At 45.7% G+C, this 13,917-nt stretch overlaps 1 non-coding gene across 1 annotated transcript; it reads left to right on the forward strand.

The window, feature by feature from the left end:
- Nucleotides 1-4,217: 4,217 nt before the first annotated feature.
- On the forward strand, nt 4,218-4,291 carry trnan-auu (transfer RNA asparagine (anticodon AUU)). Its single transcript has one exon. It is a non-coding gene; the product is annotated as a tRNA-Asn (tRNA).
- The last annotated feature ends 9,626 nt before the right edge of the window (nt 4,292-13,917 follow it).

Raw genomic sequence — 13,917 nt, forward strand, 5'->3', positions numbered from 1 at the left:
CAATAACACCACCAGTATCAGGATTCGGAGCAGAAGCAATAATGCAGAGACTCGAACAAACAGCCCTTCCAACGACCCAACCCAAACTTTGTGTCCGCCACAGTGATGACACCTTTGTCATGAAAAAATGAAACAAATTAGAGGAAACCTGCAACACCATCAACAATATCCTTACTGGCATAAAATTCACAAAATAGGAGTACAACAACAAAGTGCCATTTCTAGATGTCACAGTCGAGCGAGCAGTCAATGGTAAATTCAAAACAGCCTCAACAGGAAAACTGCGCACGCCAACCAAGTACTCAGCTACAGAAGCAATCATCCCGACACATACAAACAAACTGAATCAGGACACTATTTCAACGAGCCATTACACACTGCAGCACCCAGTAACTACCAAGACTAATAAGGAACTGAACAGTGCATTTCAGGAGAGTGGGTAGCCAAAACATCCACTGAAAATTGTTTCCCTAACCGGGAATCGAAGCCAGACCACAGCAGTGAAAGCGCCGAATCCTAACCACTAAACCACCAGGGAGATATTGGCATGGGTCAACAGCTCTACTAAAGATTGCTTTCCTGCCCGGAAATCGAACACGCGCCAAGGTTGTGAGAAGGCTTCCACCAATGTCATTACTTGTATCCATTGCTCCCGATGCGGTCTCCTCTTCATTGGGGAGACTGGAGTCTCCTCGCAGTCAAGTTACAATGCTTGAGGGAACATCTCCAGGACACCTGCAACAATCAACCCCATCGCCCTATGGCACAACATTTCAAACCCCCCTCCCACTCTGCCGAGGACGTGCAGGTCCTGGGCCTCCTCCATCGCCGCTCCCTCCCCACCCGATGCCTGGAGGAATAACGCCCCATCTTCCGTCAGGGATGAATTCAACCCCAGGGCATCTGTTTCCTCATTTTCCCTCCCTCACCTTACCTCAGTTCCAACCTTACAGCTCAGCGCTGTCCTCATGACCTGTCCTACCTGCCAATCTCCCTTCCCACCTATCCGCTCCACCTTCCTCTCTGATCTATCACCTCATTCCCATCACCATTCACCTATTGTGCTCTTTGCTATCTTCGGCCCAGCACCCCCCAATTTATCTCGCCACCCCTGGACGCGTCCTGCCTCTTTTCATGATAAAGGGCTTCAGCCCGAAACGTCGATTTTCCTGTTCCTCGGAAGCTGTCTGACCTGCTGCGCTTTTCCAGCACCACTTTGATCTGAACTCTGGTTTCCAGCATCTGCAGTCCTCACTTTTGCCTATCCAATAAACCCAGTGTGTCGATTTCTCATCAACAAACTGACACAAGCAGACACAACGTCTGCAGAAACCCTGGCACATTACCTTACATTAAAGACATCTGTGAAATGATGTCCAGACAACGCAACCCTCTCAGCATTAAACAGCGGCTGATGAACCTGAAATACCCTATACAAACAACCAGCAAACGAATGTTATTTACAAAATACCATACAAGGAAATATATACAAGGACTCTGCCGCACAGTTCCCTGCGGCAACAAATGCTAGGATGAGATAAAAAAGATTTTTTCAGCCAAAACGAATCGGCACTGACTGGACAGCCATTTAAAATCAACGCTGTCAGGTCAGGATAGAAGATCCAAAGGGATGTGCGGTTTTCTTATTTCCTGAAGATTTAAAAAGCTGAGACTGGGTTTGGTGTTTGCTCCCTTTCTACTCCCAGGAGCCGCAGTGGTTGGGGCGGTGAGTTGGGGAAAGTGAAATGTGCCCGTGAGCAGCGTGTGGGGCTATTTCAGCTTCCCCTCCTATGACAGCGCTGTGACGTGACTCTGATGTTCTCACGGACACTGACTGACGCCAAACAGTGAAAAGTGTCTCGTTCCTGCAGATCAGGAATTCAAACAGTATGCCGGCTTCAAACCAAATGCTTTCCATAGTCCCAACTTTGTGGAGCAGTATCTTTCACTGGCAAATAAAACACCTTTGTCCTCAGGTGGCTGCTTCATTTCGATCACGACTTCACGCCCCTCACTGTTCTAGTTTCATTTCCAAACACTTGGCTCATAGCTTCAAAAGCAGCTCTGTGGGTATCTGCTTGTTCCACCCGAACAGGCAGTGGGTTACAGATTCCCACCAGTCCCAATGTGAGTGAAATATTTCAACCCCTCCACTGATTTGCATCTTTAAAAAAACCGTGGAGCAATCTACCTTTCCTTTTGACGACATTTCTCAAACGTATTTTGGATCAGTGGTGCTGGAAGAGCACAACAGTTCAGGCAGCATTCAACGAGCAGTGAAATCGACGTTTCGGGCAAAAGCCCTTCATCAGGAATGTAGTCGGCAGGGTTCACACCTGCGTGGGGAAACCGCAATGGATTTCATGTCTATCGCATTAACCACTCGGCCCACCAATACAGAACCACACTGACAGCTTCAGTTCCCAGGTATCTCTGCCTGTGGAGATGAGAAAGAGTGAATCATTGCAGAGTTTGTTTGAATCCAGTCACTTCACAGGTTTCGAAAGGGTTAAATATCTGCAAATGGCGAGTCTGTGTGTTTCATCCCGAAAGATGAAATGGACGTTCAGTTAAAAACAAAAACAGAAATTGCAGAAGCAACTCAGCAGGTCAGGCAGCATCTGTGGAAAGAGAATCAGAGACAACATTTCAGAACTCTTTTTTTCCCCTTCTCCAGGTACAGCCAAACCCGCTGAGTTTCTCCAGCAGTTTCTCTTTCTGTCTCGGATTCTCAGCATCCTTAGTCCTTTACGTTAGAAATTCAATCAATTCAGAAACTCCTTTGTACTTCCTCAGTGGAGAAGATTTCCGTATGGGAAACATTTTCCTGACACCATTAAAAACGCGAAATTCGCAGCGGTAGGAGCGAAAAAAAAAACAAACACTCTGCCTATCGCTGGTCTCGAACCACCAGCCTTTTGACTAACAGCCGAACGCGCGCACTTATTGAGCCACAGAGACAGGACAGGGCACCAGGCCCGCAGTCTCTTTGAGGAAGTTACTATTCAATTCATAATTCAACCTGCCCCGCCCAGAATTACCATTGTCTTCTATCAGTTTTACTTTTACATAATAAAGCCTTGGACATTCATTGTGGAGACACCGGGGATAGTCTGATCCCACCATCTGCAGGCACATCCATGTCACGAGGAACTAGCCCTCCTACACCAGGGCCAACGCCCTTCGAGCCTTTCAGTGTTTTGCCTCTTACTGAATTTTCTCATTGACCCCGAGCCGTGAAGGGGTTTGAATTCCTGATGTGCAGAGAATTCTTTCAATGTCTCAGATCAGTTCATGTCCCGAGAATATCAGAGTCACTCTCCTGGCCTCTTAAACAAGGGGACGGTGTCTGGACTGTCTCTGCTCAGTCGGACAGTTCGTCTTTCATTCTCCTCTAATTCCACTTCCCAAAGAGTTTCTAAAGGTTCACAAAGCTGGAGACTGGGATTTCTGTTTTACTTCCTGAAAATTATTCCACCTGCTAACTTACAATATTTTGCCAAAATCTCTTCCCTATTGTAACACTTGCATCATGTCCAGGGATGAGGAATTTACATTTTGTGGAGACATTCCCAATTTGGGAATGTTCTCTTAGGAGCAAAGGTTAACTGGAGATTTCCAGGGCTGTTGGCAATGATGGAAGAAGACGTGGTGGGACTGAGCAGGTTAATGATCAGAAGAACCTATTACCACTGGCCAGGGTCAGTTACCAGAGGACAGGGTTTGAAGTTCTTTAATGGAAAGCAGCATTTGTGTAGAACAAACACAGCGAATACTGCAGAAAGCCAACGGGTCGAGCAGCATCTGTGGCAAGGTAAACAGAGCCGACGTTTTGAGTGTGCTACGGTTTTTGTTCAGAACTCAGTGATTTGCCTCTTCCCGAAGTTGGTCCAGGTCTGTGACTCAACTGGCAAACACATGGCAAGTGCAGTGACGCAATGTGGCTCCGGGCCAATGAGAAAATTCGGGAAGAGGCAAAACACTGAAAGGCTCGGAGGGCGATGGACCCGGTGTAGAAGGGCTTGTTCCTCGTGACATGGATGTGCCTGCAGATGGTGGGATCAGACTGTCCCCGGTGTCTCCACAGTGAATGTCCAAGGCGTTATTAAGGAAAAGTAAAACTGATAGACGACAATGGTAATTCTGGGCGGGGCAGGTTGAATTATGAATTGAATAGTAACTCCCTCAAAGAGAGTGGGCGGCCAGTGCTGTAACTTGTCTCTGTGGCGCAATTGGTTAGCGCGTTTGGCTATTAGCCGAAAGGTTGGTGGTTCGAGCCCCCTCAGAGGCGGAGTGTTTGCTGTTTTTTTTTTAAAAAATCAGTGCATTGTTTCAATGGTGATATATTGGAATGTGGAGAAAGTGAGGACAAGAGGTGAAAGTCAAAAAATGTGGCACTGGAAAAGCGCAATAGGTCAGGCAGCATCTGAGGAGCAGGACAGTGAACTTTTCGGGCACAGGCCCTTCATCAGGAATGATGCATGGATGTACAAAGGGGTCTCAGAGTCCCCCCACACCAGTCAATGTCAGTTTTCGGGCAGATGCAGCAGGCAATGAACAAGCAAGTGATATGTTACGAAGAGGAATTGAGTTCAGAAGTGGGGTCATTGAACATATTCAAGGCAAAGTTCATCTGAGTTTTGAACAACAAAGAAGTGGATAGTTTGGGGGGGAGGTAAGAAAATGGTTCTAAGACCAGTACAGGTCAGTCACAGAGTCTCACAGCACTGAACAGACCCTTCATCCAACTAGTCCATGCTGAGTATGCTCTCAAACTAAACTCGTCCCACCTACCAGTGTTTGGCCCATAAACCTTAGAACGTTTCGTATTCATGTACTTATCCAAATGTCTTTTAAACATTGCAACTGAACATGCATAAAATCATTAGGAGTATGGATAGGATAAATAGACAAAGTCTTTTCTCTGGGGTGGGGAGTTCAGAACGAGAGAGCATGGGTTTAGTGTTAGAGGGGAAAGATACAAAAGAGATCTAAGGGGCAACTTTTTCGAGCAGGGGATGGTACGTTTATTGAATGAACTGCTAAACGAAGTGGTGAAGTCGAGTAGGATTGCAACATTTAAAAGGCATTTGGTTAGGAATATGAATAGAAAGGGTTTGGAGGGATATGGGGCCGTGTGCTGTCAGGCAGAACTAGATTGAGTTGCGATAGTTGGTCGGCATGGACAAGTTGGATCAAACAGTCTGTTTCTGTGCTGTACATCTCTATGACTCTATGACGTCCTCTGGACATTCATTCTACACTCAGACCACTCTCTTAAAAAAATCCTTGTCCTGTCTTTATAAAATCTTTCTCTACTCACCTCAAGATATTTGCTCCCGGATCCTGAAACCCCCAGCTGAGGGAAAGGACACCTGTTGTTCACCTCATCCTTATCCCTCATGATTTTATAATCCACTATAAGGTCGCCTCTCAATCTCCTATGTCCAGTGAGAAAAGTTCCAGCCTATCCACCCTAGATGTAGGTATATTCATATCCAGTAATGAAGTGTTCAATGCTGGTGCAGGCTGGAAAGACCATGGGGTCTACTCCTGCTCCCAATTAATCCTGGCTGTTACGTTTCTCAGCCCCATTCTCCCAATTTCTCCCCGCAACTCTCAACTGCTGATACTCATCTCAGTGTTAAACATACTCAGTGACTTGGCCGCCACAGTTTTCTGTGACAATGAATTCCATATATTCACCACTCTCTGGTAAAGAAATTTCTCCTAATCTCTATTCTCCCTTTATGCTGAGGCTATGCCCATGGGTATTAGTCTCTCCTCCCAATGAAAACATCTTACCAATGTACACTCTGTCCAGGCTGTTCAATATTCTGTACGTTTCAATTAGACCACCCCCCCCCCCAACCGAGAGTGGGCCTGTTAATCAGCAATAATCAGACCCTTCAGGATGAGGACAGCAGGGATTAGGTTCAACAAAGTGAGAATGGAGGGAGAGTGTGTGGGATGGAGATTTTCAGCTTTCAGAGAATAAGAGAGGAAAGAAAGTTTGACGTAAATTTTTATTGATCAGATGAGCCGATGGGCCAAGGAGTGGCGGATGGAGTTTAATTTTGACAAAATGAGCTGTTGCATTTTGATGAGTCAAATCAGGGCAGGACCTATGTGGAGTGTTGCTGAACAAAGAAACCTTGGAAAGCAGCTTCATAGTTCCTTGAAAGTGGAGTTGCAAGTAGATAGGATAGCAAGGAAGGCGTTTGGTACGCTTTCCTTTATTGGTCAGAACACTGCGTATAGGAATTTAGAGGTAATGTTGTGGCTGCACAGGACATTGGAAATGCCACTTCTGGAATACCGCACTCAGTTCTGATTTCTCTGCTGTCGAAAAGGTGTTATGAAAATTGAAAGGGTTCGGAGAAGATTTAGGAGGTTGTTGCCAGAGTTAGAGGGTTGAGCTACAGGGAGAGGATGAAAAAGCTGGGGCTGTATTCCCTGGAGCGTCTGTGATCATTCGAAGTTTATAAGGAGCATGTGTAGGGTGAATAGCAGAGATCTTTTCCCCAGGATATGGGCATCCTAAAGTAGAGAGTATAAGTTTGCGGTGGGGGGGAGGGGGGGGGGAGAGACTTTAAACGGACCTGAGGGGCAACATTTTCATGCAGAGGGTGATGCATGTATGGAACGAGCTGCCAGAGGAAATGGTGGAGGCTGGTACAATTACAATATTTAAAGGCATCTGGATGGGTATATGAATAGGAAGGGTTTAGAGGGTTATGGGCCAAATGCTGGCAAATGGGAAGAGATTAATTTTGGATATCTGGTTGGCATGGACGAGTTGAACGAAGGGTCTGTTTTTGTGCTGCATGACTCCAATGATCTTTGGTGAAAGCAAAAGTGTCGTTGTGAAGAGTGGACTTTCAGAAGCAGCTTTCAAAGATGTTTTACCCTTTCGAGGAGCAGAAATCTTCCATTTGTGAGATTGCAGCTGGGTGAGTGAGTGACATCCAGGACTTTGTTAGAAAGTGGGAATTCATTGCACTGTGGGGATGAAGTGTTTTAAGTTTTACCGGCAGTAAGTACAGTGTGCTGAGCGGGGAGCCTAGTGAAGGGTGAGGTAGGTTTTTGTTTAAACTGCTCATTTCTGTCAGGTTCCAACATTGTATTTCCAATGCTGTCAATCAGAAGGTGCAGTGAATCAGTAACTGGTATCGTTAGAAGCCTTACGATTTTCAGTACTGCAGGTATTGCATTGTTTCATCAGCATTGTAAAGGTCACTGGCAGCAGCAGTAGGTGTGGGCTGTATTCACTAGAAATGATTATGCATTTAGATAATACACATACAAGGGGGCAGGGTGGGAATTGTCTTTCGATTTGTGGAAGATGAGACATCCTGGGTGCTGTGATCTGGGGCAAATATAGCTGCAGTATATCATTGAATCCCTACAGTGTGGAAGCAGGCCATTCAGGCCATCGAGTCCACACGGAGCCCTCCAAAAATATACCACCCAGACACACCTCCCAACCATTCCACCATCACCATCCCATCAGGTCTTTTCTGCTGGTGGGTGAGACCAGGCCGCAAGATTAGGGGGGAGTAGAATTCGGACAGAAATGAGGAGGAGCTGGTTTTCCCAGAGGTAAGTGCATCTATGGAATTCTGTACCCAAGGAAGCAGGAAAGGCAGCTTCATCAAGACCCTGTTGAATGGGTTTTTGCCTGGTAGGGGAATTAAGGGTAGTTGGAATAATGCAAGTAGGAGGAGCTGAGGTGATTGATAGATCAGCCATGATTTTAATGAATGGCGGAGCAGGGTCGATAGGCCAAATGGCCTACTGCTTCTATTACTTTGAAACGATAATCCTGCTTTTCCCATGGCTAACCCACCTAACCTGCACATCCTGGACACTGGGCAATTTCGCATGGCCAATCAAAATCAAGGCCAAGTGAGCAATGTAGTAATGTGGAAAACAAGCATCAGAGAATGAGAGAAAGGGACAAGGAGAATAAATGTACTAGCAATCAAAACTGGATTCTAACCATCACAAAAATTAAAATTAAACCTCAGTATGTGAATGTGTGCTGCATTGTAACAAAAGCGAATTAATTGACTGCACACGTTGAAGAGAATAATTCTGATTTGAGACTCCTTGCAGAGATATGGCTTCAGAATGACAAGGATTGGATCCGGAATATCGAGGGGATACGTGGCATTCAAGTCGAGTGAGAAGCTCAATAAAGGTAGAAGGTGGGCACTGCTAATCAAAGCACTGATGACATGGTAGTCTGGTGTCAGCTCGGATTTCAGGTCCTGATTTCTCTGTCCGCTGATCTTCCTGATCCCATAGAGCTAGATGTTTTCTGTTCTCAGCTCTGCTTGATTTCTGCTGAAGCTTTGTCCCCTTTTTACACCTTCTAAAGCAATAAAATATTCTGAGCCTCCTGGAAATGACACCTTATGTATACCTCTCCTGATTTTAAAAATCCCTATAAAGTTATCTGTCAGCTTGCTCGGCTCCATTGGAAAAATGTCTCAGCTTCTTCTTAACTCAAACCCTCCATTCCCAGCAACATCCTGGTAAGGTAGGGAATAGGGAATTGTATCAAATCACGTAAATGCACTGCCTGAAACAATCTGGCTGTGTTCTTGCCTGAGATATTGAGAATCCCTGGTGGAAGTAATTACGAATGCAATAATTTTGGTCACAGAATTGGGTAATCATTTTGCAATAAAGTGATCTATCCTGATAAGGAGGTAGTGGTCATTTTTAGGGTAAGTGAAAGTTTGTAGATCAGGGAGATGAAGTTCCAAACACTTGGGACGGGCAAGAAATGGCTGTGATAAATAAGACAAAGAACTGTGGATGCTGGAAATCTGAAACAAAAACTGAGAACACTGGAAAAACTCAGCAGAACTGGAAGCATCTGTGCAGAGAAAGCAGAGTTAAAGTTTCGAGTCCAACAACTCCTTTTCAGGATTCTGAAATAGTTTGTGAGAACCCCTTAAGACATCTGCCCAGCTTTAAGACCATAATACACAGGAGCAGGATGAGGCCATTTGGCCCATCGAGTCTGCTCCACCAGTCGATCACTGCTGATATGTTTCTCCATCCCATTCTGCTGCCGTCTCCTCATAACCCTTGACCCCTTTCTCATCAAGAACCTATCTCTGTCTTAAATGCCCTCAATGACTTGGCATCCTCAACCCTTCTCCGAGTGGAAACATCATCTCCACGTCCACACTATCCAGTCATAGAGTAGCACAGCGCTGCCTGACCCATTGGGATCTCCAGCATTTATTGTTTTCAGGAAGGATTCCAGCATCTACAACAATGCGCTTCAAAATTTTGTACCCAGTTGGTTAGCTCTCCCGGGATCCCGTGAGATTTAACCTTACTCAACAATCCACTGTGTGGTACAATTAACAAAGTTCCCAGTCCTCACCTCTTTCTGCCCACAGCAGTAGCACGATAGATCAGTGATTAGAACTGCATCATAATAGCAAGGACCAGTGTTCGATTCCAGGCTTGGGGCGACTGTCTGTGTGGAGTCTGCACGTTCTCCCCGCCGTGTCTGCGTGGGTTTCCTCCGGGTGCTCTGGTTTACTCCCAAAATCTAAAAATGTTCTGGTGAATTGGCTGAACTAAACGGGCCCTCAGTGTGCATTAGTCAGGAGTAAATGTGGAATAATGGGATAGAGGAATGTGTCTGGATGGGTTACACTTTGAACAGGCGGTGTGGACTTGGTGGGCTGAATGGCGTATTTCCACATTGTAGGAATTCTACGTGGCATTCCCGCAACTCCAGAGTTTCAGAACTCTTGGCTTTTCCCGTGGACAGAGTGGGACAAGGAAACAATGTTTACACGGGACGAAGGTTTGGTGAGTGTGAAGCTAAAAGTAAACGCAGTGCATTACTTGAGCTGTTTCCCCGGTATACCAGAGGCTGAGGGTTGACCTTACCGACGTTTATCGAATCATGCGAGGCATGCATAGGGTAAATAGACAAGGTCATTTCCCTGGGATGGGAGAAGTCCAGAACAGGAGGGTAATATGTTTGGGGTGAGGGAGGCAAGTGTAAGGAATGATCTGCCGGAGGAAGTGGTGGGTGTAGCTCCAATTATAACATTTAAAAGGCAGTTGGATGGGTATATGAATAGGAAGAGTTCAGAGGAATATGGGTCAAGTACTGGTAAATGAGATGAGATTAATTTAGGCTATCTGGTCGGCACGGATGAGTTGGACCGAACGACCTGTTTCTGTGCCGTGTATCTCTATGACTCTGGCTTGCCCGTAATGTTTGCCATGCCTGTGTGTTGAGTTTCTGTCTGGTGTCGGTGCCAATGCCTTGATATCTCATTTCCCCCATCTCCCCACTTTCACCTCCCCAGATGTTAACCATTCCGTGTCTGGTTGTTTCTCAAGAAGCTGCGTTGAAGGTTCATCCTGAATTGACATATTTTCTGCTTCCCAAAAGCAGACTTACTCACTCCTAGATGTCGTGAAAGATGCTAGCTTTCAGGTAGATGTAGCCAAAATTCAGAGATGTCTATCTTGATGTTTTCACTTTTCGGTCTCTGTAAGATCCTGAATCAGTACCGTCAGGAGAATTAGTTTGAGCAGAGTGAGAATCGACGGGTGAGAGGGGGTGGGATGGTGCTTTCAATTTTGTGGAAAAAGAAAAGAATGTTCTGCAGAAAGTAGAATTGCTTGTTTAGAATTTCTAACCTGGACTGACAGTGATGATTTTTGTAATCTCTTTTTACAGATTATTTGAAGATCTGAAGACGGAAGTTTCAAAATCAATAGCTGAAAGGCTTTGCCTGAAACAGTGACTCTGCTGCTTCTCAGATGCTGCCTGATCTGCTGTGCTTTTCCAGCATTGCACTTTGACTCTGACTCTCCAGCATTGGCAGTCCTCAATTTCACGTCAGTGTCTGACAGTCACTGAATCCATCGGGATCGCAACAATTTTCGACTATGATTCTGTGAGAAGGAACCAAGATTTTTGGTCCCGATTGTTGCAGCACTCTGATTGTGGAGCCAGAAAAACTTATACAGACTGGGAGGAGGAATTCACGGCAGAGAGGTGCTGTACACGCGTTTGTGTGGAGCTGAAGCTTCAGTCATGGAGAAACTCAAGAAATCCCGCCTCGTGGAGAAGCCATGGAAGTGTGGCGAATGTGGGAAAAGCTTCTGTTTCCCTTCTGACCTGTAGACTCATGGGCGCAGTCACACCTGGGAGAGGCCGATCTCCTGCCCTGAGTGCGGGACGGGCTTCAGCAATTCCTGCCACCTGCTGGGCCATCAGTGGGTCCACATTAGGGACAGACTCTTCAGCTGCCCTGAGTGCGGGAAGGTTTTCAGCAAGTCTTCCGTACTGCAGAGGCACCAGCGGGTCCACACGGGGGATAGGCCATTCTCCTGTCTCAAGTGTGGGAAGGGTTTACCCAGGCATCCCACCTTCGGGTCCATACGGGGGAGAGGCCCTTACCCTGCCCAGAGTGCGGGAAGACCTTCTGCAATTCCTCCCACCTGCTGAGGCACCAGCGGGGCCACACCGGGGAGAGGCCCTTCAGTTGCTCCGAGTGCAGGTGGAGGTTGTCATCATTCTGCACCTTGCAGGAGCACCAGCGGGCACACCAGTGTTCCCAACAATCTGATTCTGCAGGTGAAACTAATGTGGGTCACTGCGAGGACTGAACCCCTGCCCATTCTGACAGTGCTTATAATGGGAGAGTCGGTCAGAATTTTTAGTTGTATGCCGTCGTGCACCCCCACCCCCGCATCTTTGCTTCCAATGGGCGCTGCTGCTCGTTGAGACCAGGAGCTGTTCTCTCTAGTTTTTTTTCTGTCCAGTTAAAGAATTATTGGCTCTGTCTGGGAACGAGCCCCAGTATGTCAGAAATAGCTGAATACTCCAGGCTGTCCATTGGCATTCAGCAGTGACTTTGAAATTAAATTTACGGTTATGTGCCTGTGAACAACTCATCATCGAAGGATTGCCTAACAGCTTGGCAATCCATTGTTGGAAACTGTTTGCTTGAGTTGATAATTTTAAACATTTTCTTCCTTAACTTACCCCTTAAGTTTCTGTCTATGAGATGGTGGAGGACTTGATCAAAGGGCTTAAATCATTGCTATCAACTGGATTGTCTTGTTTAACTTTGCCCTCATAAATTCATGGTATTCATAATTGTTTGTTTTTGTTTAAATTATAATTGTGGTGTGCAAGATCTGTTCATCAATTGTGGTTCTCTTGATCAAACTGCTGTGGGTCACTCCCAGTACTGAGCCCCTGTGCATTCTGACAGTGGGTGTGCAGTGGGAGAGTCAGTGGGCTTTTTTGTTTTATGCCCTTGCCCCGCCTTGCCCCGCTGCCAACTTTGCTTCCATTGGGCGTTGCTGCTTGTTGAGCCCACAAGCTGCTCTCTCTAGATTCTACTATCCCATTAAAGAATTGTTGACTCTTTCTGGGAATGAGTCCCAGCCTGTAAGAAATGGCTGAATACTTTGGGGTGTCTATTCACATTCAGCAGTGACTTTTAAGTTAGATTTACAGTTACGTGTCTGTTAAAACCTCATAGTCCAAGGATTGCACAAAGGCTTGGCAATCCATTGTTGGAAACTGTTTGTTTGAATTGGTAAGTTAAAAAAAATTCTTTCTTAATTTGTCGCTTAAGTTTCTGTCTCTGAGATGGAGGGGGACTTGACCAAAGGGTTTAAATCATTGCTACTCATTAGATTATCTTCTTTAACTTTGCCCTGGAAAAGTTGCCGTGTTTATAATTATTGGGTTTTTGTTTAAATTATAATGTTGATGTGCAAGACCTGTTCTTCATCAAGTCTGGATAGGAACATTTGAGAAATGGAGGGACATTGCATGTTTTAATTTCACTGTGTTGTGAATCTGGTGACAGTGACATTCATTTGTATTGGGTTGCTTGCCCTTAGTTGTAATGGCTTTCACCCCAACTATTCACTATGGGAGTGAGTTCCAAAGTCTCACCACATTCTGAGGTTTTTCATGAAATCCTTAGTACAGAATTGGAAGGGAAAATGTTGACGAGGTCAGAATATTGAGTATTAACTGCAAAAGCCAGGAAGACGTGACAAAGTAAAACCATGACAATGTAGGGACAAATAAGGAACTTTGACAGAAATGAAGAGGTCACACGTCAGAGTTCAAGATAATGGTCGTGACAAAAAGAAAAAGTACTCTGCAGATATTGGACATTGTAATTAAGCAAGTTTCTAGATGCTGTAGTTGGTTGAATACGATAACGTAAGAGATGAAATAACCAAAACCACTAATGTAATTGGATGTCGGTAACCATAAAGCAAGTGTATACTATTGATTGATATAGGTAAATTGCGTGCAAGTAGGCCATTCAGCCCATCGAGTCAACATTGACTGACCGTCCCACCCAGACCCAGTTCGTTACCCTATACCTGTAACCTTGCATCTCCCATGGTCAATCTACCTTCACCTGCACATCCTTTGGACTGTGGGAGGAGGCCAGAGCACCAGAGGAAACCCACGCAGACACAAGGGGAGAATGTGCAAACTCCACACAGACAGTCGGCCCGAGGGTGGGATCAAACCCAGGTCGCTGATGCCGTGAGGCAGCAGTGCTCACCATCGTGCCACCACCACACGTTGCTCTCTTGAGAAGTGAATTTCAAAGACTCGAGAACACTTGAGAGAAAAAAACAAAACTCTCCTATCTTAAATGAAAGGCTAGTCTCTGGCTCGAAATGAGTGGACATTACATTTACATTACATCCTCTCCAGATGTTATACAGCTCCATCATATCATCTGTTTCTTCGAAGCTCAAACTGATACAAGCCCAGCCTGACATCCCCTTGTCCCTGATTATAAGTTGAGTAAATCAGCGACCGTCGACCTCACTGGCATGACACAGGATTCCCTCAATCCAAGTTGACTTTAATTG

The sequence above is a fragment of the Hemiscyllium ocellatum genome (assembly GCF_020745735.1).
Source record: "Hemiscyllium ocellatum isolate sHemOce1 chromosome 27 unlocalized genomic scaffold, sHemOce1.pat.X.cur. SUPER_27_unloc_28, whole genome shotgun sequence".
NCBI lineage: Eukaryota > Metazoa > Chordata > Chondrichthyes > Orectolobiformes > Hemiscylliidae > Hemiscyllium > Hemiscyllium ocellatum.